Source organism: Stegodyphus dumicola, chromosome 5, assembly GCF_044657685.1.
Source record: "Stegodyphus dumicola isolate Sdum_Otavi_A_Nest chromosome 5, ASM4465768v1".
Classification (NCBI taxonomy): domain Eukaryota; kingdom Metazoa; phylum Arthropoda; class Arachnida; order Araneae; family Eresidae; genus Stegodyphus; species Stegodyphus dumicola.
In genome coordinates, this window is record NC_140772.1 from 75269876 (window position 1) to 75294609 (window position 24734).

Here is a 24734-nt window from a genome sequence, read left to right on the forward strand (position 1 = left end):
TGTGTTCGAGAACATTCTGGGTTAAACCGGTAAGAATTCGTTCCAGAAGGTTCTCAATTGGATAATGCCATCAGTCATCAGAAAATTGGCGATATGCATCAGTCCATGGCATATGACCAATTTTGTCGCCAAACGGGCGATTTCTCGCCAAATGTGGCATTCGTGCCTTCCCTTGCTATTTTATGGAAACCCTAAAACTGCTTTGCGGGGAAGCCATCTCACAGCGCCTTGACATTTCGTGACAATATGAAGACCCGGCTACTATAGCTTTACTCCTGGTTAGAATCCATGAAAAGGTATGGATATTTGTATATTATCTTTTCAGTGTGGAAGAACTAATATGCAGTCAATCTGTGAGTCTGTTGAGAGGGTCATAAAAGGAAAGCGAGATGGAGCACCCTCGGATCCGTCTCTCCGAATGATACTCCTTCAGAACTGGGGCAGATGTGAGAAAATTTGTAACGTTACCTCTAATGTGACTAACCCAAGAGCAGGCGCAATCTTGCAATTTTGCCCGAAGTAAAACTCATGAACTTCATCTCATGTTCCGGCAGTCTGAGATAGGTGACACTAACAACACGCAAGACTTTGATTAATACCATAAATGAAAAAATGCGTCAGAAAGATTTAAGTATTTAATGATTTTAACATTTTGCTGGAATCAAACAAATAACGTATTGTAAATAGCGTAAGCTCCATTAAATAGTAATAAGACGAAAAAATTAACAAATATGCGATAGTTACAATTTTACAGTGGTGTTCGGGAAAATATGATAACCATGTAATTAAGCAAAGAAAGTTGTTATGAAATATTTAGCTTTTTGTCAATGCTTTTTTGTCAATGCTTTTTGTCAGTTAAAGGGCGAAGAGACTCTTTGGTCAAATCAAGGTGAGAATGATCCATCGTTATCACATTTTAGTTCCAGTGCCACTCTGTAGTCTGTTAATATTTAGTTTGAGTGCTATTGTAGAATTAGAATTTATCGTGGACAGAAAACCTAAAAATTAGCCATGCCAAAAATTCAACTTGTGATTTTCCAGTTACTAACTGGAAGTGTGGCTATAAATGGGGAGGAATGCGTATAATGCGTCAGGAAAATAAATGGGAAGGAAGCTCTTAAAATCTTCGCAATACGATCGCATTAAGTCTGTGTTAAACCAATTTAAAAGAAAAACGAAATCCAAACATTTGTTTCTAGTTTTCTAAAATATTTTGTTACTTTTTTGGGTTAAAATTTAAGAAAATTTATCACATTGAAGCAGCGAAATTTTACCATACACAAATCCAATGAAATAAACTTACTGCACTAATAGTAGACAACGTAAAACTTGCAATTATATTTAAAATATAAGATTATAAGGTATTTCTCTCGCCTTCCTAGCGTGCCTTTGTGATGCAGTGGTTCTGCATGCTGGGCAGGTATTCCAGAGGTCCGTGGTTCGATTCCCGGCGTAGGCGATTGCTCATTTTTCACCTTGCCTGTTCCAAAAAAATACCTAATGTCTCTACAGGGCACCCGAATTAAAAGGTTGTTGGATGATGATTCTCCACACCCAGGATTTGGCGACTGGGTCCCCTAAAACCCCAGTGGCCCTTCAAAAGGGGGAGTATATAAGATGTTTCTCCCCGCCTTCTTAGCGAGCCTTCGTGGTGTAGTGGTTTGCACACTGGGCCGGTATTCCAGAGGTCAGCCGTTCGATTCCCGGCGAAGGCGATTGCTCATTTTTCATCTTGCCTGCTTACAAAAAATATCTAATGTTCCTACAAGGTATGTTACTAATTGAGTATATTTTCTGTGATAATATCGACTTAAGCAAATACATTGCTTTCTATATCAACCCTCTCTAATGACTCAACAAATACGTCATAAAATTTCTTAGTTAGATGCTATAAATGACCATTGTTTCAGTAGTCGTGAAGCAGGTAAAACAGAGGAGGGTTGCTGATCTTATTTTTATGAATATAGCAACATTAACAGTCAAATATAAGCAATTTATTCCGGTTGGTAGTTGGAAAGTTTTGCGTATCGGTATTTAAAGATGGTAGCAATGCATTCAATGACATAATTTGTAATGCAACTTCCAGCTCCCCTTTTTATGTAGCTATAAATGTAATTATTTTTATGTAGTTCAATCATTGTGTGCTACAATCTCTACCGAATATTTGCAATATACAAGCACAGATTAAATAATTAGAATTAAATACTAAATTTAATTACTTTAAAAATGTACCGAAATTATATAATTTTCTTGAGTTATAGAATTTAATTTACATCAGAGTTTATTTGCATTTAATAAATTAAATGCTTCATAAAACAAAATTTATTATCTAAAAAACTTCAAAAAATTTTGAGGTTTTTAATTTTATTGCATGTAGATTTCATTTACATCTAGTTACTTCTTTGATTCATAATTTCAGAGATTTGAAAATTTTGTTATTTTTAATTTAATATGTGCTGTAGCCTTTCATTTTAGATACATACCGAGCATTCTCTTTTCCTTCTAATATACTTCTTATTATCAAGATCTATTTTCCAATATGTAGAGACAAAGTTATGTAGTTACAGTAAGGGCTTAGAAATGTTAACCTTAGAATACCCAATTGCTTCACCGTTCTTGACCAATTCCAAACCAGTTTTAATACCCCATAAGCTAAGAAATTAATTATGACAATTCATTTTGAAATATGACAAGACTCAGAGGGTAATTGGTAAGTAAAGATGGTATTCCTCAATGATTTCTCTGTCTTTTCAAACATCTAATTCAAATCCCAAGGCGCTCTTTGTTTGAATAACTAAACATTGGTAACAAACGCAATGAATTACTAGCTTCTAGAGTTTCCGAACCTCCCTTTTATTCTATGGTAATGTAAAAGGAGAAGGAGGAGATCTGACACAGATTCATGGTCTCGCAATAAGTGTCTGAAATTGCACCAGCAGGACATTTGTGTCACATAGCGGGTGACTTAAATGCAAGATCTCAGATTTCATCTTGTAATGAAGTGTTCGGTTGAATAAAGGCATGCTTAGTCAGGAAAGTATCGGTTGATCATGAAAGGAAAATTATGAATATTTAAACGGAGATTTTGTTTATAGAAAATGATGGCTACACGAAGATTTGAGACGTCTAAAATTTAAGTGGAATTTTCTCTTACGGCATTTGTAGTAAGAGTATATAAATCAAAGATTTCAAATTTCCTCAGCCAAAATAAATAAGCTTTTACATTTTGTCTGGTGCATGCGTGACATTTCAGTTCCTTTGAATTAAAATTTCTAATTTTCAAGGAACTCAAAATGAGACTGTTTACTAGAGCCTCTGCTACGCAAGTCTAACTATATATTTTGCATGATACTAATTGATTTCTTAAAATAAATTCTGATTGAAGATTTTATACTGTTGTACATATTGATTGTTTCCGATATTATTGAATATCATACATATTTCTTATTTTCATGCCAATTGATAAGTTGTTATTTTCAAGTCCATATTTCATGGAAGAATGGTTGCTAGAGTCTCAAATAGATTGGACTTTCCATCCCCAGTTTGAGGGAGAGCACCTCATCGGATGGTCTGAGGGCTCCCACCCCTCTCTCTTACCACCAAACCACCCGAAAGCACTTTTCGCTCGTCATGTACAATATTCCCTTCCAGGAAAGATCTTATACATTTACAAATATCCATGCATTCTTCGGGATTCGAATCCGGTCCCTTGGGTACGGCAATCAAAAATCACTAATCACTCTCCCATCTGGGCGGCTATAACGATAAGTCATATGAATATAACCTAGGAAACTTAAAATTCTATTTAAAGAATTTCTTCTTTGAACGGCGTATCTAGGTGATGCCATATTTAACATATGCATGACCCCTAACACTGATTCCAGAATTAAATTCATAATGGGCTTAAGAACGCGTGAGGAAATACCTTCCAGCAACGTTTGTTATTCGAGAAAATATTGCTCGTCATATCGCTTTTTATTTTAGGAACAGAAACAGGTACAATATGCGATGTAGATATTTCTGCCTTTTTGCATGAAGATGCTACGAAAGTTTAAAAATTTCTTATTTGGAAAGCATAAAATTTTATTTTATGAAGTGCTCATAAGACTTAACGTAGATATAGATTTAGCAATAAATTGAAAGCACAAGTTTGCCTTTACTAATTGTAATTCCAGTTTTAAATTCTTTGCAGCAGCTTGAATAAAACCTAATGGTCCATCTTGTAATACACTTGTTATCATGCAAATCATTACCATCAAGAGAATAGGGACTTAAAGTAAATTTAATATCTAATTAAAATATTTCCCTTACTAATGGTTTCGGAAACTAATTTGCTACACAAATAGGAATGGCTTTAGCTTGCTTAAAATATAACCAGCTATGTTAAGCGTCTAAAATTAAAACTAATTTGCAGACAGTTAGATCTAACTTTGTAGAGACATTAGGTATTTTTGGAAGCAAAAGAGATGAAAAATGAGCAAGGGCCTTCGCCGGGATCGAACCACGGACCTCTGGAATACAGGCCCAGCGTGCAGAACCACTACACCATGAAGGCACGGTAGGAAAGCGGAAGAATTATCTTATATATTCCCCTTTCTAAAGGGCGACTGGGGTTTTTAGGGGACCCAATCGCCAAATCCTGGGTGTGGAGAATCTTCATCCAACACCCTTTTAATTCATGCGCCACTGTAGAGACATTAGGTTATCAGGACTTGTATTCCTCTTGACTTGCTTTGGAAACATGAATTGTCCTGACTCGGAACAGGGAGCTTACTCAAGCTATGTTCAATAAATTGTGAAGTAGACAATACAAACAGGAAGGTTATACGAAACCCTTTATTTTTCTATCTTTACAGTATTTCCGGAACTTCGGAATACAGAGACCAACCAGTGGTCTGAACGTAAGAATATAAAATTACTAACTAAAACTCTAACTAAAACTAACTTTGAATTAATATACAAGTGCCTAACATTAAGATTGGCCGTTATTTAACAAAGGTCCGTATGTAGTACGCCGAGCTGCTAAAACTACGATACGTTTGCAATTATCAAGAGGGCTAAACCTCTGGCCTAGAAGGCAACCAGCAACCGAGTGAAAACTCGTGAAACTACAATGGCAAGCGGCTTGCTTCCAATAACTCCTTCCTCTCTCTTGCTTGGCAAAAAGCCAAAACTTAAGTACTTGGCGTTAGCAAGACAATTTGCATAAATAAGTTAAAGCTTTTAATTCTGGCCGGAAGTAGAAAATAAGAAGTGATAGTAAAGATTTAAAATAAAATAAACTTTAGTAAAACTTAGAATCCTTACAAGGTTAATTGGAAAAGCCGGAAAGATGGGAGAAATACCTAATTGTTAAATTCTAATGATTTATGATCACTGATAACTAAACAAAAGAAAATTTACGAATCAGAAATTAAGACCTGCTAATCACAATTTCAAATCAGAAAACTATTTAAACTTGCGTAGCTAAAATTTGCATTGTCTTCTTGATTAGACAAATCTTGAATAATGGAAAACAAGCAGAACAGTAAAGTTACTTTAGTTTATTCTTATACTGAAAAATAGCAAATTATATGTAAGATAAAAAATATATGAATCAAAAGTATAATTTTAAACTAACGGAAAAACTTTAATTCTCCCTCTCAGTTTTAAACATCGCAATAACTTCTCTGGATTGCTTCATTTTTAGATCATTTTATGGCCTGCGCACCTCTGATGACGTAATAATTGGGAACTGAAACGACCATTGTAAACCAAAACTTTTTCTTTTCGTGTGCTTCCATCTTGTATAACTACGCTCTTCAGCTTCTGTCTGTGCTGTGCATGGACGCAATTTCTCTATGCTGCTTCCTATTGCAAAAATATCAATAATGTAAGTGTTCTTGAACAGGCACGACTAGAGTGCCAAGTGATCCGTAGCCACATAATATCAACTGGAAACAAAAAATGGAATTAAAATCACCTCGACTGCCAAGTTTTATTTACGAAATCAACACATTAGCTTACGACGCAATCAGAATATTTCCTCTTCAATATAGGATGACTACGCATCGACAGTGTTTCGGCTTTTCCTTTCCTTGCTTTTATTATGTCAATTTGAAGATATTTTTCATTTGAAAGGGTTCAGGAGTATAAAATATTTGACATCTAGGACGAATTAGTAAAATCAGGAAAGAATGGTATTCGCGAAATACCTTTGCATTTGATAATTCTTCAGAGAAACTTTATATTACAGCCTACTCTGTAGGATCAGTTTATACTAAGTATATTAAAACGATTGCAGTGCAATGTATGAGATATTTATATAATCTACACCCGAACGCATAGTGATATAAAAAGTATTCATATTCTCAGTTCAAGGCAGTTTATCTTGTATTGGTGAGTTATTTAATGAGATCAGACGCTAGAAGGATAAAAGAAAGGTTTCATAAATTACTAAGAATTATCAGGTACCTATAATAAATCTTTAAATTAATTCGGACTCTAGAAAAGGCTTAGAAAGTTAATACTTGTCTGAAACTATTGAAGGCTTTTAACTTAGTTTATTTATATAATGCATTTAGTTAATTTTGAGAAGGATAATGAAGAAAACATAAATGTTATGAATTCAGAGGAGTTGCCGATGCAAAATTGTAACTTTAATTTTAATCTGAACTTAAAGATTGTAAAAATGTGTATTTCTAACTATGCAATTTACATATCTAGGAAGAAGAACTATATTATTCATTTGAAGTACATGATACATGATAACAAAAATCTCTCTCTTTTGATAATATGAATGATAAAAATATTAGTAACTATTGCTGCTACCAAGCGGTCTCAAACAATTATCGCAAAGAGTATAATGTTTTTAAATGATTAACAGAATTGTGATGATGATGATGGTGATTATATTATTGCCACCATCTGATATTGAGTATGTGCAATTATAATTTAGAATATTAATTAAAATTCAATGGCCACCATGAATGACTGACAATTTTCCAGAATTTGAGTGATTAATGCAGTAAATGTGATAAAGTGAAGCATGAACTATATAGTGATGAACGCAGTATAACATGAAAATAAAAATACTAGGCTACAGATATTTTCTAAAGTCAAACATCTGCATAATTGTATTAAAATTTCTAAAGATCACAACGTCACTAGTTTCGTCTTCAAAAGTATACCTAACTATGCTACTCGAAGAAAATAACGGTATGCATTTTGACAGTAAAAAAAAGTGTAAGTAATAAGTGAAAATATTCTAGAAGTTCAAGCAATAAATAACACAAATAAGAAAAAGGTTTTCCCCGAGAGGAATTTAATAGCAGATTTTAAATGTTTCTAGATAACCGTACTAAACTTTTTAAAATATATTTTATTAAAATTTATCTCCTACAAATTCGGGCAGCAGGAGTCCTTGATAATTCCCATTAAAAGTAATCAAATATTGAAGTTCTCGCTTCGTTGTATATTGGAGTAATAATAAATTTCCACTGACGAAATTTCAGCAATTAGTGTATCAGTAAACATCTTTCTTCCGTCGCAGCAATTTCGTTTTTATTTGATTGATCCAATCGATGCAATGGATTGTTTCTCTTGTTAACTACAAACATTAAATAATGAAGCAAATTCATTTTGTTACGATAAGGCTTACTGGTTTTAATTATCTCAACTAATTGCTTGCATTACTTATTTTGTTTTAAAGCACATTTTCTGTTTATTTTTCCTTATTAAATATTAAATAAAAATGCTTCGTATTTTTTACTTTGATTTATTTTTTTCCTGGGATAGAAAAAAATATCGCTGCTTAAAATATTAAATTACGGTATTTTTTGTATCATTCTTAATCTGATTGGATTATTCTCAATAACATCTTTCAATAACGTGAAACTAAGGTGTTTAATTACGTTGTACACGTAATTTAATTATAATGCATTAGACATATCAAGTTATATTCAATATAATAACGCATTTATACAGTTAAGTAAAGCTTAAATTCTTATTCTTGACTGACTCATTACGTTTTGTTTTTCGAATAAAAACGAAACAAATAAACTGAACATTTATTAAAATATAGTACTTTTTTCTGTTTCATTGCCTTTAAAACTTTTATTAGTTCATTTATTCACACTACTCCATTTATTCTTCATATATTACTTTAAAATACAAATTATTCATGTATTATTACAATAATAAGTTTTTGAGCTATGATGTTAAATTTTAGAAACACGAAACATATTTAGTGTTTAGTAAAAATTAGACCTCTCTGGATTCCGGGATATATTACCCAAAACAGAAAAAGATATAAATGAATGTTGAAACTATACAGTTGTTTTTTAAAGAAATGTATCCTTCAAAAAAGTTCTAAATAGACAAATCAGAGTAGGATAGGAATTGAAAATGCAAGATCTCTGTTGCAAGCTATATCAAACGTACATGACTTCTTTCAAAAATACTCTAGTATTCAGAATTAATGTATAAATCTAAGTTTGAGATAATTGTTAAAAGACTGAATAATAATCCTCTGAATCTAATTATTTATTGTAATTAAATTTTGCGGAATACAAAAACCTGCTGCTGCACGCGAATTTGCGCGCAGAACAAGCAAAAAGTTTAAACACAAACAAATCATTAAAAGAAATACTATATTCGAAGTAAGTCCGTATATGTTGGTTAAGCGCAGTAAGTTTTTGTGTTGAGTTGAACATAACTGCCATCCACTGATAAACAAATACCGTAATCTTAAATTCTTAAATATTAAACTCTTGAACTCTTACAACTTAAGACTAATATTCTCAATGTAATTTGACAAAAGTATTTGAGTACCAGTTCAGATATTTCATATTTTTTAGAGTTTTAAAAATCAGAATAAGTACTGGATGTGCAAGACTATTTCAAGACTTAATATATATACACATTAAATATGAAATGCCGAATTCATTGTGGAAAATTAAAAGAAAGGCACTCAAGCATTACCTTGATGTGATACTGATTATCCAAATTCCCGGAAATTGCAATAGTCACATTATTTTTAATCATCGCTTCTGTGCGTATCAATAAGCTAATCGTTCTCAAATTTTATGTTAAAACATTTTTAACGATTGAGTAAGAATTTGAAAGATTTGACTGAATAAAATAAAATGAAGATTCTTTCCGTATATTGAGTTTTTTTTGGAATTCGTAGAATTCGAGAGCCTCATCCATATAATTTAAATTTTCTCCTGAGTGCTGTTTACTATGACTTTCAGCTGAATCTTTACAAGGGAATATATGTGTGTGTGTAAGGCATACATAAGGCATGATTATATTGTTGTGATCATCATATAGTGAAATAATCATTGATCAAACCATTAATATCATATATTGGAAACATATTTCCAAACCTTCATACTTCATATACACTTCAGTACTTCAAAACATCATTGCGAAAATCCCTACTAAAACAAATTGCTGTTATGACTGGAAACAGTAGATTTATCCTAAAAACAAACCATGAATATTACGGTCTTGCCACCTCTGCTGGCTGTATGGAAACCACGAAAGAAAAAACAGTTCTTAAAAGATCCTAATTCGAAATGCATAAATTTTTTTGCGAAAAAAAAAATATACTCCGAGAACGTTCAAATGCGAAATTTACATATTTCAAACTTGACCGTTCTAGGGTATATTAATTTTATGGAACTCGTGGAGGAAGCATGGTTCTTTTATGTGCATAAACAGTAGAGTTCAGGACACGCAACAACAGTCAAGCATAATAGCAGGCCTTGTGTTCTTATGGGAGTGCAGAGATGTAGAGTATTACCCACATTACAATCATTCATGCGCAACCTAAATATGGATACTTGCCACGTTAGCGGATCACAGACTGACGAGCAATTCAATAAGAGAGGGGAAAATCTCACGAGTCACAGACCACAATGTAAAAACGAATTATTAGAGTCTTCACAGGATCCCTTTTAACAACTTCTGAAAATTCCCATCTTCAGTTTCATCTCTTAGGCATTAGGCTGAGAGCCTAATTATTACACAGGTTGGGAAGCTTGTTTTATAAGCTTGTTTTAGTAAAGCTTTTTCGCCATCCATTAATATATATATTAATAAAGATTTTGAAAACAGATGTTTGAAACATATATTTTATATATTTTAAAATGTATAAAATATATATTATAATTTGAAATATTTATAAATTTTTTAAAACAAAGTCACATACCTCTTTTTTACATCTACACCGATTCAGTTATTGTTTCAAACGGTATGGATATGATCATAATATCGTTACTTCTTGCTGTACAATAAATTATTGGAAATATTCTTAAAGTTTGTAAATACATTGGATAAATTAACATAATTATCCTGTTTCGGCTTTTAATTCCTTTTAGATTTTTGTTCTTTTCTGTACAAGCACAGAAAGTCGTATCTTAAACGACTGAACCCTTACTATTTTTGTTTTTGCAATTTTTGAACATTTTTTCATTGCACATATTTCACAATATATTACACGATACTTTCGAAAGCAAGTAAGTCTCAAATATATACTGCTGTTTCAGAGAAACTGCAACTCTAAGGAGTACATGGCTTAAAACATAGCTATTTATATGAGAAAATACATATGATGAGAATTATAAATGTTAAAATTTTGAAACTGTAAGTCAAAAACAATGAGATAAATTTATTACCTTGCTCATCCCCTTTAACATTTATGACTGATAACTTACTTCAATGTAGTGATCACTTACTTCCAGAAATAGCAGTCCATGGAGGTTGAATACCTGCGTATTGTTTTTTAGGTGCGAATTAAGACAAATGGACAATTCTTCTAGGGAAACACACGTTCTGTAGGCAATGAAACGAGTAACCTTGCCAGCCGAAGAATAGTTGACGCTTCCTATTCAAGCGAGAACAACGTGTATTTAAGTATCAGCATTGTTTAGCTGAAATGTAATCTAAAATAGAACTAGAATAGCGTCGAGCCTTCTTCTCCAAGTGCGCATAATAGTGCGAATAGCCTCCTGTCCAACACATGAAATGATTTCTCGGTACAAGAAGTATCTTCTTTGAACAAGAAAAAGTATTAAGAGAAGCACTTTCTTTGAATTGTTATTATTATTTGTTCTTCAAATTCTATCAGGTATTCATAATTCTGTCTAGTTCTGATTCGAAGCATGCTTCTGGAAAGTAACATCAGTTGATTTTATTGATACAATGATTGAAATTTGCTTTTCTGTGCCATTTTTGTATCACCTGAATCATATTTCATCTTCGATTTCCCAAGTATCGTACTTGCCTACATATCTAAATTTTAATCTGCATCTCTCACGATAACTCACATACGCACCTGATTTCAGATTTATTTGGTAAATTTTCCTTGGTATTGCAATTTCTTAGAGCAGTAAAAAAATATGCAATATCGATTCAACTACAAATAATATAGTCGTACAAAAACATAAAAAAATGAAAGACCCATTAAAAAGCTTTAAATGCTGTCAAGAAATTTTCAGAGGCCGAAGAAAACATATCTTTTTTCCACAAAGCCGAAAGTTAAGAAACATTAAAAAGCATCTCTATTCTGCACAAATATGAGGTAAAAAATAAATGTATATAATAAAAATACAAACAAATAGATGTTATTAACTCATTTCTAGAAAAGAAACAATGAATTTGTGTTATATAAAAATATATAGCACACTAAAACATCTATCCGTCTCTCTCTCTATAGTTTTAAACACATAAAGAAATTTTAAATGCTGCTAACATATTTAAGGAATACGGAAAACATATCTCTGTTATAATCATAAAATTATGCTAAGCAATAAAACTTCTGATAATTCAAGTTAATTTTAGAAATAGCTTTTTGAAGCTCCAACGCATAAGAATACAATAATAAATCTTGACTGTTCTGGATATCTTCACCACATCCATACACCTCAGCGGGAGAAAACCTGACTCTAAAAAATGCGAATTTTCTGTTTCTTTCAGTTGCATAAGTAATAAACAAAGAATTAATTAAACATCTGTTTGTTTTATAATATAACACGTAATAATTCAGTTGGGATTTAAATCTATTTATTCCTATTTTGCAAGGTTTGGTTTCAAAATTAGGTTTATCATGAAAGGATTCCTTAGACTAGTGTTTGATGCTATAACAGGGTGGTCATAAAACAATTCACCAATACATGAATCCCTAGCGGCCTGTTCACTCAGCCAATCGAAATGAAATGTCATATATTGTTATTTGAATGTATGGGCTCGACATTGCGATGGTTTGAAACAATAACAATGGCTATGATAACAGTGACAACATTTCGAAATTTTCGAATGAAAACACCTACATTTTTTCATTTGATCAGCGTATTAAAAAACTATAAGTGGCCTTTGGAACTATACACGTGTGATGAAAATATTTCACGCTGGTATCTTTTGTCATACACTTATCTTTCCAACGTCCTTAATGGTTTATTATGCGCTGATCAATTTGCTCAAGAAAAGAAGTTGAGTTTTGCCATTCGAAAATTTTAAAAGTTTTTCACTGTAACTGTAATCATGATAGTTCTATTGTTTCAAATCTTCGCAATCTTGAGCGCATACATTTAAATAGCAATATCAGAAATTTCATTTCGATTGGTTGGGCAGATAAACTGCTAGGTGTTTCATATATCAGAGAAGGATTTTGTGACAACTTTGTACTTTTAAACCTGATATGTGACATTCCTGCCAAAATACTCAGTCTTGTGTTAAAAATTGCGATTCAGATAGCCGAAGTTATATAAATATCTGAAAATATTTGATACAGTAGCTGTATAAAAATTCCATTACCCTGCTTGGTGCTTCAACTGATTAAAAAGGAAAAAGGGGGAAGAAAGGCGAAAAGAGGGTTCGAGTGATTTTTAATGAGGAAGCTTATCATCAGCTTTTAATGTGAAGTACGAAGTGTCAGGAAGGAGTGGGGTCACCTATGTTAATAAGTTTTGCGTGTAATTTTCTCCAAAGAGCTTTAATTAGGGCGGAATAATTGCAAAGTTTATTATAAAAGCCTCATCGTGTTTAAAATTTTAGTAAAGTGGATTTGCTTATTAAGGTCAAACCGAAAGCTATTACTTGGACCAGTTTAATTGCCTACGTACTAGAAGTTACTTATTTCAGTCATTTTAAAGAACAAATTGCTGAGGTAAAATTTGTTTAGATTTTAATAACTCGTTTAAATCGTTATGTTATCTTTCTTAGTCTGAAGGTTTTAGATTTAATGTTCAGTATTATAAATCTAAAAAACACAAAATCATGCCTCCGCTGAAACAATTAATACTAATATTTATATCTGAAGAATGAAATAAATGCTTGCGTATTTTCCCACATTTTACTGCAAGAAACAAACAATAATAATGCAGTCTTAGACAAATGCATCTTAAACTAACTTTTTAAAGCTTTGGAGGAATATGATGGCTATGATTTTTTATCAGAATTTTATATACTTTTATATTTATACGCTTTTATATTTATATATTTATATACTTTTTAACTTCCTAGAAGGAAAAATGTAGAAAACAGAGAAACAAAATAAAAAAGCATGTTCCATTTTCTTTAGCAATCTGAAGCATGATTTTTTGCAAGCACCGTATTTGTTCAAAATGAGACGGTCTAACATGTGAAACAAACTCCAATTTCTGAAGATTATTTACAAGAAAAAAAATCATACTAAAAACAAAACCTTCCATGCTTAAATTATAGAAGATATAATATTTTTGTCATTTAACTATCTTTTTATATTGTAGAATTTAAATTCATTGACAAAAAAAGAAATAACTTTCAAAAAACCGTATTCCCCGCTTCATCCGAATTCTTGTCGATAGCATCTCGGATGACTGGATGACATCTCGTCGATAGCATCTCGGATCATCGGACTGGAAAGCTCTCACTATTTTTGCCTTATAGCAGCCTTTCCACAGAATTTTAAATACTCCCATGACGAAAAAAGATATTAAAAAGCTACAAATAAAGCAAACTCACTGAATAAGCGGCTTTGCATTTTACCATTCTCTTTGAGGCGGCAATTGCAATATTTGATGAAATCTAATTCAACTAATAAAATTATATACAAATAAAAGAGGAATGTTGCATTTTTTGAAGTATGGGCGATTGAAATGTTTGTTAAAATATTTTATTTAAATCCCTTGATTTAAAAATCTTAGTAAATCAGTAACTGGTATGGTAGGAAATAACTGTCATTTAATGGCTTTTTACACAAGTTACACACACTGTTTGCGAGTTATTAACTTATTATTTAACTATCAATGCAATATGCATCTCAAATCAAAACTAAAAATGGTAATATGAATGAAAATGGGCTCTTTTTGTACAATACTTACAAAGCAGGTAATGTGCGTTGGTGATAAATTCTGATATTTACCGCAATAGCTTAAGTGTCAACTTAGGAACACCTAGGGTAGTAATTCCCTAAGCAACCTATCCATGAGCAAGACATACCTCTTGATATCTTCTTCAGAATTATTGCAGGCAGGCGACATAAATAGGCAAGACTACAACAGGGAAATGCAAGCTCCACTAAGCTAATTTAAAAGTAAGATTAACATTCTATTTTTAAATTATGCCGCTTCCCGTTTAATTTGCATAAATTATTTGATCTGAGCATGCATCGCGATGAGCCAAGAAGAGTAGGATAGAAATGAAATTAGTAAATTAGTAAAACTTAAGAAATAATTGTCACAAATCTTAAGGACATTTTTAAGTTAATTTGTTTTCGTTAGATAATGTTCTATACAATGCCTAATTAAACTACAAATATTCTTCAAATAGTAGAAAGATAAAACTAATTTTGTCAATAATTTAAATAGTTGCAAATTCACATAGTGATAGTTATGAACCAAAACATATTCCATGAATTTACTTTTTTCTTAGGAACACTTTTAATTTTTCTACTTGCTTTTCTGTTTTCATAAAGAAAAGAGGACGGAAAGCGTTCAAATTATTTAACTTCTTTATTATGATATCAAAATGTATCTACTTGACACAAAAGCTGTTAAAAGTTGATGAAATATTTATTCCAAATGTTTAAATCAAATAAACTAACTCTAAATAAAAGATAATTTTTTTCAATTCGAAACGATTGAGAAATTTCATCTTGGAAATAGTTTCAATGTTCTTCTTTATGCAATTTAGATATTAAACTCTTGGTAATGAATGCATTTATTTCTTAAAGGAAAAAGTTTTCAGAAGTTTCAGCGATTTGTTTATTTATAGGATCATGCTTCAGAATTTTAGCGAGCTTTCGAAAGACATTTATTTTTTGTAAGAAATAAACTATTTTGTTTTAAGGAAAGCTGCTTTCAGAATTTCTTTTAGTCCTTTGTTTAATTATTTTATATGATCATTAAATAATTTGCTAGAGAACTGTTGAGGAGTGCTAGACTGCTTAGAAAACATATGATATAAATTAGAATTTACGAAATTCATTGACTCAATGTAATTATACAGCTGAAAATAACACGTAGGTATTTGTAAATAACCAATCTAACTCTTATTGTTTCTACTGCAAGGACTATTTCGGAAGCAGATGTAGAACTTTTTGTTTCCTCATCCGTGATAAACTCTCATTTCCTTAAAACTTACAATAATTGGCTTGCAGATGCCTTTCCAGAGACTGTTTGGTTATTCTCTATAAAGATTCCATATGTAACAGAGTATTATCCTGAAGAAGAAACACTTTCTCAACTGTCATTGCTGGCTTTACGCACATTAACAAAGAATAACATAGGTTACGTTCGGGAGCAATAATCAAATAAATACGCAAAATTTTTATAAATCAATGAACTTGCAGACCAGGCTTCGTATTAACCTTTTGAAAATGATCATTTTAATTAGACATTTTATATTAATTTCATTATTTCGCACTATTTTATTCGATGATTTGCTTTGTAAGACTTACATTCGAATAAATTTATGATAAATGTATACTAACTTTTAGCAAATGAAATTCACTGGTGTTCCATTAAACAGTTTATTATATTTCCTCTCAGTAATTTCAATAGCAACAAATTTTTAATGCATTATGCATTGTTTAAAAGACGCGTTTGAAAAAAAATATTTTCAAAAAACTTAAAACTTCCTTATGATGTGTTGTATAAAGTGAATTGTATTTAAAGCCATTGCATTCCATACATTACTGCTTTAACTACGATTTCTACTTTCATTTTTTCTTAAAATGTTTTGAGAATTCAAATTTATATTTCAAAGAAATTTAACAGATTCCAGCTAAACGATCCTTACCATTTTCTTGACGTTATAAAATTTTATGACTATAATAAACATTCTAATACAATAACATGGATGGATGTATATTCTGCTCTTAAAATTTATGTAATTTCCATATTAACTTATAATATCATACTGAACGCATAATATTTAACCTCAGATATGAGTTAGGTGTATGCAACCTATTTAGTTTTAATGACAGAAACGTTGGGAGAGTTGTTGTTCCATTAAACCCTGTTATATTGTGTCTCAGTGAATAATTTAGTTTCAATTAGGGAAAAAGTACTGTAATGCAGATCTGCATGTTTTTTAAATGCGCCACCTTTCCACCTTGCAACAGATTTATCTTGATTTATCCGCCTTTCTCCATGCAACCGATTTGATGATGTATTGCTGTTACCTATTTAATGTTGTTTCAAATAAGATCCTGATTTTGCAAATTACTTCCACAATTAGAATAAACGACTTCTTCAACAAGATATCTAGAACGGCTTCTGAGAATTAATACCTAAACATTTGATTAATGTATCTCTGGCACATTAGGAAGCTGATAAGCACATAAATTATATATAGTCTCTTTGTGAAAATTGCGATATAATGAATAAATCGTCATAATCTAATAATATTTACTCCACATAGGAACTGTTGTATTATATAGAACTGTAGCGTTACCCTGAAACAAAATTTCCAGAGCAATATAATTATATTAAATGGCAAAAATCAATATTTGAGGAAGCCGCCTTCTATTGCTATAGAAGCTCATGCACGTCGTGGCTTTCAGTGAAATAAGTTTTGAATCTGTATGTGAGCAATAGTATTCCATCTTGCTTTTATACGAGCCCAAAGTTGATGCGGGAAGAATGAACGAGTGAGTTGTTAGCCCCGACATTCCACACTTGTTCCATAGACGGCATATCTGGCGGATGAGTCTGCAAAAGAAGAAACGGTATTTAAGATGATGAGCAGAAATCTTGAACATTTCTAAAAACTTAAGAAAGGGTATTATGCTGTTGCAAAACACCTCCAAGAATCTTTGATTTTTCAACAAGACTTTGACTTCCTCAACATGATTTATGTAGTCGCTGCTAATGAGGGTATCGTCCGTTCTCAGCAGACCATATCACCTATCTTACCTAATGCCGCTTTAGATATAAAAGCTTAGAGAACGTCCATTACGACGCAGGATAATGCACTTCGGAAGGTTGAGTTCCCCCATATAGTCTCTAAGGAGTACTCGGCCAACATTGCATTCAAAATAAAAGTGGGATTATCAGAAAAGATGATTTAATGTCAATCGGCTTGGTGATGATTGCATTAATGAGCCTATTGTAGGTTAATATTTGTTGAAATGTTGATGATTTTTAGTCAGGGAATCTTGTACAAATGAATGCATACGCGCAGCCTACGGCGTTGAAGTCGACAAAGACATGCTGAACCTGAAGACAGAACATCTCTAGTAGTGCTCTAGCGCTGTTCCAACTGTGAAGATGAAAATCCACAGTCCATCATTGTCATGAAATTGAAGAATTGGGCTCCCTATGCTGATGTAACATCTCGTGGTCTACTATCAGGTTTACGACTTACGCAGTTTTCTTAAAATCATTACTTCCGTCATAACTGACGAAGATTATGCCCCGTACGAACTGCAATTTTCCGATAGACAAATCCTTCTCCTCGCAGGCCTATAATTCGTCCCCGTTCAAAAGTTTGTCGATGAGGTATACAGATTTTTCATGAAATGTTTAATACTGGTAGATAATGAAACATTATTTTTAATATTCTATTTCAGCCCTCTATAAGCTCTTCATAAGATAGTTCAGGGGGAGCTGCTCAGCCCATGCATGCTCTATAACTCTCAAATTCTAATCATCTAAATATAATAACTTGCTTTGCATATTTTGTACTGTACATTCCGGTGTATGAAGCGTACTTTTAATCCAAGAAATAAGAACGAAATTTACGGGTACGTGTTATACGCCGAATATAAAAATGGTAGATTAAAATAATATGGAAAACCTGAGTATACAAAAATCAGATTTCTACATGTAACTAAATGCTATTTATTTAAAAACATAACATACCTTATGAACTTAAAAATTTTCATTATGGGATAACATAAGTTTGTCACATTCGTCTTCCGTTATATCTTTAGGTACATCATCGTATTCAGTTTCATCTTCAATATCACTGTCATTCTGAGACATAAATAATTATCTTCCGTTCCCTCTGGATTGTTAGATATGCTATATTTTTAAATGGCTTTTGAATTATGTCGGGTTTAATTTCAGTCCATACTTTTATTAACCAACTCACACACAAAATCTAGACTGGCATGACGCATTTGGTCTCCTTTTGTAAATGTGTTTTCACCTTTTAACATCCACGTATTCCGTCGCTTTAAATGGTTTATTGATAAACGAACCTAAAGACTGAACTAATGGCGTTGATCCGCATGGAATAACTGTCATGCCTGTATTACAGATTTTCAGTCATTTCTTCGTATTATCCGTTAGATGTGATTTGAACAGGTTCCAAGCCAAAAGATTAAGTGGACTCTTTCGAGGCAACAAGACGCTTTTGCCAAACTTTTCTTATCCACAGTTTCACCCGGTTTTCATCCATCCATTCTTTTGCGTGAATATGAATGAAAACACCTTTGAGGAAATAACAATATGGTATCATTTTCTTTCAAAAACAACCATGGATTTAAATTTTATACCGTCTGTGGGAAACAGGAAAACACTACAGTGATATCAGATTTTTCGTGACTTGTGTTGTTTTTATGTGAACCGTTTTTGTTCCTTCTCATTAACTGTATTATTTCCTATCATAAAGCATTACTTCTGTTTCATCCATATTTTCAATATGTAGCAGCAAATAAATTTTTTGTCTTCCTTGATCAACAACATAAGTCTAGAACAATTCTTAACTATTTGTAGTCCAAATCTCTTGGAAGCTTCTGCGTAACTTCTGTTTTCTCTAGTAGAACTAAATTATTCCGTACCGTAAATCTACTACACGAACTCAAAATTGTTTTAATGTTTTCCGTTTCATTGGCAGGCTTTTTTTGCCCCCTTTATGGGAAATAAACGTATGCTCTTTCTCGTTATAATAATTCCATTCTGGACCCAGTTCGCAACACTTTCTTCGTTACTCATTTATGCAAAGCGCATTTATTTTTTGGTATATTAATTATTGTAATTTCATTTTTCCCACTCACGTATGGAGCTTTCACCATCTTCAAACTTCCATGCTACAGCTCGATTTCGATTTTCTAATGCAAATTGATAGACTTTGCATTTGAAACCAATATTGTATTTGTTTCGTTTGACAGAAGCCATATTTACTATTAAACGGAACTCTAGTTCAACTGTTTTTCAACTAAATGAAATGCAAATTACTAAAACCCTCGAGATTCACTTCAAAACCACGGCTGCAAATGACTACAGAAAAGAGAAAACATCTGACTCTTAATTCATTTATGTTCCCTTTCCTCGAAATCATTGAACAACGTTCTTGTAAACACCTACAATAAATACAACCCACCACCTTCTTTGCAGAATTTTATACTTCCTCGAGCATTCCCCCCCCCACACGCATATAGCGTTCCATAGCTTGTGAATTCAGTTTACCATTTTTCGAAAGCCTCGGAAAATTTTCCTAATTAATGACTTCAAACGATGAGAGCATCGCATATGCATCATTTAGATTTCTTCGTAAAGAAAAGGGCACGCGTTATAAGGTGAATATACCAAAAATTAAAAAATGTAGTTTTAAATTTTAGTGAGTGTGAGTTAAACATCGGTGAGCCTTATACGCTAAAATAGACGGTAGTTTCAATTTATTCGTATGAATTCTTATGGTGTTGTAGTTTTTACAAACAGGAGTATAATAAGTGACTTTCGATTGTATGATTTAAACAAACTTATGAATAAAATCTTTTCACTATGCAAACTGCTTTTCTATTTATTTGTCTGTTGTTGCTTTTCCTCACTTGTGTGACGTAGTCACCCCAAGCCCACGAAAATTCTCGTGGCAAGGAGCGCTCGATTACGCCTGCCGTTGACAACAGCCTGGAGCACCATTCGGGTGACAGCGCGATTTAGTTCAGTCCCGCCCCCAATTTTGAAGGACAACACTCCGGGGAGGGGGGCACATGTCAGAGTGTCTTCCATCCCTGTACCCTTCCACCAAACCATACGAGAGACTTTCGACTCTTCGCATATTTAGAGTGCCGCCATGCCGCACCAACGCTATACATTTACAAGCATTCATGCCTTCTCTGGGATTCGAACTCGGGCCCTTGTCAGCTACGCTAACCACTATACTGATTGGACGGCTTCTATTTGTTTATTCTTGCTAAATTGCAGTGAGAGTATCTCTGATTAATGCGCTTTTAATTTGAGGAAACAAGCCGCAGTTTTTCTCTAGTGATTTTTAACTTCCATTTGTGCTATTATTACTTTTTCTCAACACTTAAGGTAAAATATTTTTCTCCTTTTATTTTCTCACTACTCTTTTATTTCTGAACTTAGGGAAGGCAATTTTATTTGCTAGTTACGCCTCTTCTTTCTGTTACTAAATTGGATAAAATGCCCATGATGTAGTTATCCACTAACCTTAGGTTACTGCCGATCGATCCTTTTACGGTCTCTCCTGCTTTAAAAATAACATTTGTGTATAAAAGGCAATATAAAACTCTTTTACAAGAATTTCGTTTACTATCCACTGCACAAAAGCATTTATTATACGTATATACGCGAGCCAAGAATTCAGTTGACAAACAGTTCACTGCAAAATTGACATTGATATGTTAGTGTAGTATGTGTAACTATAATGAATTACTAAAACTGCATATGCAAGAAACTGATATGCTTTAACTACATAGGCTAGTAGATATTTGGTATCAGATATAATGTTATAACGACTACTGTCATTATTACCTGTCTTAGTACAAAAATTCGTGGTAAGTCATACGAATAAAAATAGTATTATAATATAATAGTATTATAAAGCATTCATATATTTGATTTCCGAGTATTATAATTTTCCATCTGAATTCTACCGAGCATCAGGAGGATAAATTTGAATGAGCAGCTGTCAGTAAATAAACTCATCAGGCAATTACTTCCAAATGGAAGATGGATACAGCACTGTTAAAATGTTTTTGTTACAGTATGAGTAAAATGATTTTAATTTGAATGAAATGAAATAATTAAAATTTGAGTTGTAAAATTTTTTCTATTTATTTCGTTAAAACGTTATGCAGGCTGACCGAAATGCAGGTAAACTATGAAACAGAATTACTTTAAAATCCTTTATGGGGAAAATGATTATTTTATTTCCATGCTTTAATAATTTAATTTGTAATTCATTTTCTGTAAGCACTAAAACTTCTCTGGTGCTGAAATTTAATCAGCCGAAATCCTAAGAAATATTTTAACATTTTTTTTGTGTTTTATGCTTCCAAACATGTAGAGGAATATAAAAAGCCTGTCATACTTTGATATATTTCGTTAATTTTCATTCATGTTAGTAAATTAGGATCATATTGAGTCAATGAGCACTTTCTTTTGTAGCAAACGAAAGGTTTATTGAACTATATAAAATATTTTCAATTTATCTGGTGTTGTTATTTGTTCAAACTTTCTGAATGAAGTACACTTTCTGAAACTAATAACCTAGCCTAAATAAAGATTAGTTATAACTGAACCAACAATTATTAATTCGAGGATAAAGCCTAACGCTTTTACCAGATATCACGGAATTGGGTGCTTTGGAGTTTACTATTTCCTGCTTGCAAGGATTTACGTTTAACATATTAAAACTCGATGTATATATATACAATGAAGGGACAAAAGTCATGGGATACCTCCTAATATTTTGTCGGTCCCCCTTTTGCCCGGCGAAGTGCAGCAACTCGACGTGGCATGGACTCAACAAGTCGTTGGAAGTTCCCTGCATGAATATTGAGCCATGCTGCCTCTAAAGACGTTCATAATTGTGAAAGTGTTGACGCTGCAGGGTTTTGGGCACGAACTGACCTCTCGATGATGTCCCATAAATGTTCGATGGGATTCATGTCGGGCGATCTAGGTGGCCAGATTATTCGCTGGAATTGTCCAGAATGTTCTTCTAACCAATCGCGAACAATTGTGGCCCGGTGACATGGCGCAATTTCATCCATAAAAATCCCATCGTTGTTTGAGTACGTGAAGTCCATGAATGGCTGTAAGTGATTTCCAAGTAGCTGAAGGAAGGTATCCATTTCCAGTCAATGATCGGTTCAGTTGCACCAGAGAACCGAGTCCATGGCATGTAAAAACAGCCCAGACCATTATGGAACCACCACCAGCTTTAACAGTGGCTTGTTGACAACTTGGGTTCATGGCTTCGTGGGGTCTACGCCACCCTCGAACCATACCATCAGCTCTTACCAACTGAAATCGTGACTCATCTGACCAAGCCACGGTTTTCCATTCATTTAGGGACCAACCGATATGCTCACGAGCACACGAGAGTCGCTGCAGGCGATGTCGTGCTGTCAGTAAAGGCACTTGAGTCGGTCTTCTGCTGGCATAGCCCAAGGAAGACAAATTTCGCCGCACTGTCCTATCGGACACGTTCCTCGTACGTCCCACATTGATTTCTGCGGTTATTTGACGCAGTGTTGCTTGTCTGTGAACATTGACAACTCTACGCAGACGTCGCTGGTCTCGGTCGTTAAGTGCAGGTGGTCGGCCACTGCGCTGTCCATGGTGGGATGTTATGCCTGAAATTAGATACTCTCGGCACACTCTTGATACTGTGGATCTCGGAATGTTGAATTCCCTAACGATATCCGAAATAGAATGACCTATGCGTCTAGCTCCAACTATCATTCCGCTTTCAAAGTCTTTAATTCTCGTCGTGCGGCCATAATCATGTCAAAGCCTCTTCACATGAATAACTTGAACACAAATAAAAGCCCTGCCAAAGCACTTCGCATTTATACATTTTCTACGCGATACTACTGCCATCTGTATATTTGCATATTGCTATCCCATGACTTTTGTCACTTCAGTGTATATGTATAAGAAACCGACTACACTTAATTCATTTAAATTTCTATTTGGTAATTTTAATTTGAAATGAAATTCACAATTTTAAATTAAAACTGTCAAACAGAAATTTGATATTTGAATTAAAATGACAGTATAATGCATTAACACAATAGTTTGCGCAGTTGTATGTTTAGTCAATAACCAAGAATGTTGAAGTAGCTGAAACACTATTATTTCTTCCATTTTAACGCAGTTCATTAAAACCATGTAGCCATTTTTCATATGCTTTATTAATGATATAAGTGTTATATTCATATATTATTTGAGGCAAGGGTTTTCTTAAACTTGTGAGTCCCTTAAAATACCTTTTTAAATCAAATATTTAGACCCACGTAAAAACAAAACCTGGAGTTTCTCTCACGAATTGCTGAAAGTAGGGTGTATAGAAGGAAGAAATATATGGTACTTATATTTTATAGAGGTAATGATAAAATTGCAAGATAAATATGATCACACAAACAGTACAGTTACAGACGGATGTGTAATACATAGGACGGTCATCTTCATTAATGCTTAGTAGTGCCTCGTACTGAAATACATGATGGAATTCAGACGCTTATGATGTGGAATCGATGCCTAATGTAGTACGGAGTAGATGCATCTATTAGACGGTACGTTCTATATCGTGGTTACAGCAGCTGAAATTGCAGTTGATCTGATACATGTTTGGATGTTTGGAAAGAGATACATACTGGAAGAAGTCAAGTCGCTAAAACGTGTGGACATCACTTAGGCAGACTTTAATAACAAAACTTATTCGAACAGACCTATTTCTATTGAAGTATCTCATCAGTAATCCTTGTCACGAAAAAAAAGAATACATAGAGTCGCAAGATTTCATTTACTTGCCGGTGAGCCGTCGATGTTCAATATACTACTCTTAAAGCGGATAAGTTGAACCCCTCTCTAAACACACACATCGATAATCTGTTGCGTTTCATATTGCTTTAACTTGACATCACAACAGACAAAGCCGTCAATAGTCCTATTTAAAAATATCACTTGTTGGAAGCGTGGGAATCACACTTAAGCTTCCTCAAAATTCAATTCTAGCTCACGGACACGGACACACACACACACACACACACACACACACACACACACACACACAAAAAAAAAAAAAAAAAAAAAAAAAAAAAAAAAAAAACCCGTTACATGTGCCTCCATGGTGGACGGATCATTGGGGGATTCTTGATCTTTTTGTGATGGTCTTCGTATTCAGACAAGAGCGCTTCATATGGTGAGGATACCAATATGCATTCTTTGCTTCACAAATCATTGGATGTTATGGTCAAAACGGTCTACATGGCGGGTTATTTGCGGCTTCAAATATATTTTATTTTAGTCTAATGATAAAGACTCTTTTGGAAAGTTTGTGTGCTG

The 24734-nt window shown here is 33.2% G+C and overlaps 1 protein-coding gene and 1 long non-coding RNA gene across 4 annotated transcripts in view; one reads left to right on the forward strand and one right to left on the reverse strand.

Annotated features, from left to right (window-relative positions):
• The window catches only part of LOC118186504 (uncharacterized), a 443057-nt gene that overhangs the window by 66116 nt on the left and 352207 nt on the right, over positions 1–24734 (forward strand). The gene's annotated exons all lie outside the window — the stretch shown is intronic.
• Positions 15007–24734, reverse strand: part of LOC146997143 (uncharacterized) — a 99341-nt gene continuing 89613 nt past the window's right edge. The window contains exon 3 of the long non-coding RNA XR_015041149.1: positions 15007–17177. This is a non-coding gene — a long non-coding RNA (uncharacterized LOC146997143). The remainder of the gene's footprint in view (positions 17178–24734) is intronic.